Source organism: Euwallacea fornicatus, chromosome 1 (genome assembly GCF_040115645.1).
Source record: "Euwallacea fornicatus isolate EFF26 chromosome 1, ASM4011564v1, whole genome shotgun sequence".
NCBI lineage: Eukaryota > Metazoa > Arthropoda > Insecta > Coleoptera > Curculionidae > Euwallacea > Euwallacea fornicatus.
The window spans coordinates 5,452,307-5,453,647 of NC_089541.1; positions in this window are offsets into that span (position 1 = coordinate 5,452,307).

The window sequence follows — 1,341 nt, forward strand, 5'->3', positions numbered from 1 at the left end:
CTAAACACATTATTTGTCGTGCTCCAGCATTTTCATGAAAAATATGTTTTTCAATTAAAAAAATATATATTGTGGGGGTTCTCTCTGTATGTGTATCTAACTTACCAAAAATTGACGAATGAGCGTTGCAAAGAAGTTAACCACATTTTTTGAAGAAATTAATTTATTTTCTAATGAAAAAATGGATTCCGCAAGGGTTTAAATACAAGAGTTGCTATGTCATTTACATGTAGTAGGATTATTAAGGGACTCGAAGAGGAATATTACCTCAACGTTGCTTCATGCGGTCCACAGAAGGCTTTTGATTGTGTGTCTTGTTCTAATTTAGTTTCGAACCATATATTTTTTAATTTTTTTGAAGATAATTGTTACATTTTGCATTCGCATGTGGAACATAAGCAGGAATGCACTGTCATTAGTAATACCAGAGGTTGTAGATACCTCGATATCAACGCCAACATATGGAAAGCTCCAAAAGAAAATCATCTCCAATAACAAAGCAGTAACCATTTCCCTGATAACATCCGTCGTCGGCAGAGATAGTTCCATCCCTTGGTCCCCGGAAAGCCCGTTGTCATGCTTTATCCCATCATAAGCCGAATATTTTGGTCGGAACGATGGCGGATTTGCGCGGAATTCTTTTTTCAATTTGCACTGTTCGGGTTAGACGAAAATCGAAGGGATGCAATAGAAATATAGTGACTGCACCCTCCTATATCAGACCAAGGAAAAAATTGGAGGGCGAACTGAATAGGCTTAACGGCTTCTCAAATTTCGTCTGCCCTTCAGCGCGATCGTGATCCGAAAACCATAAAGGGCCGAATTGAATAAAACATATTTCTTTTTTACTGGGAGAAATCGGGTTTTGTTCTATTTTAGTGGATTAAGATGTTCCTTATTTCTGCGTTTTATTAGGAATGTGCAGTATGTTTTATTATTTTGGGGCAGCCAACCCGTGTGTCGCATTAGTTATTAAGCTTAGTCTGGTGCACATTTTGATGGTGCTTTCAACTGGCGAGACACAAAGAGTGGTTTTAATTTGAATAATTTAATTTTTTCGACCTTTCTAGAATACGAGAATACACTCTAATTGCACCATGTTAATATGCAATAGTGGTATGACTCTGGCGGATGCAAATAAAAATGTTTGTCGCGTAACGATAGTTTGAAACTTTGTATGGTTGTAACTAAGTATCTTCAAAAAATCATTAATGTAAACGAATGAATTTGTTGTCAAAATTAGTGATGGTAATGACGGCACGTTCCTGTCATAAAATATTGCTGGGCGTGAGTAATGACTAGTCACTGAAAAAAACCTTGTGGGCGTTGAAATATCAGGGA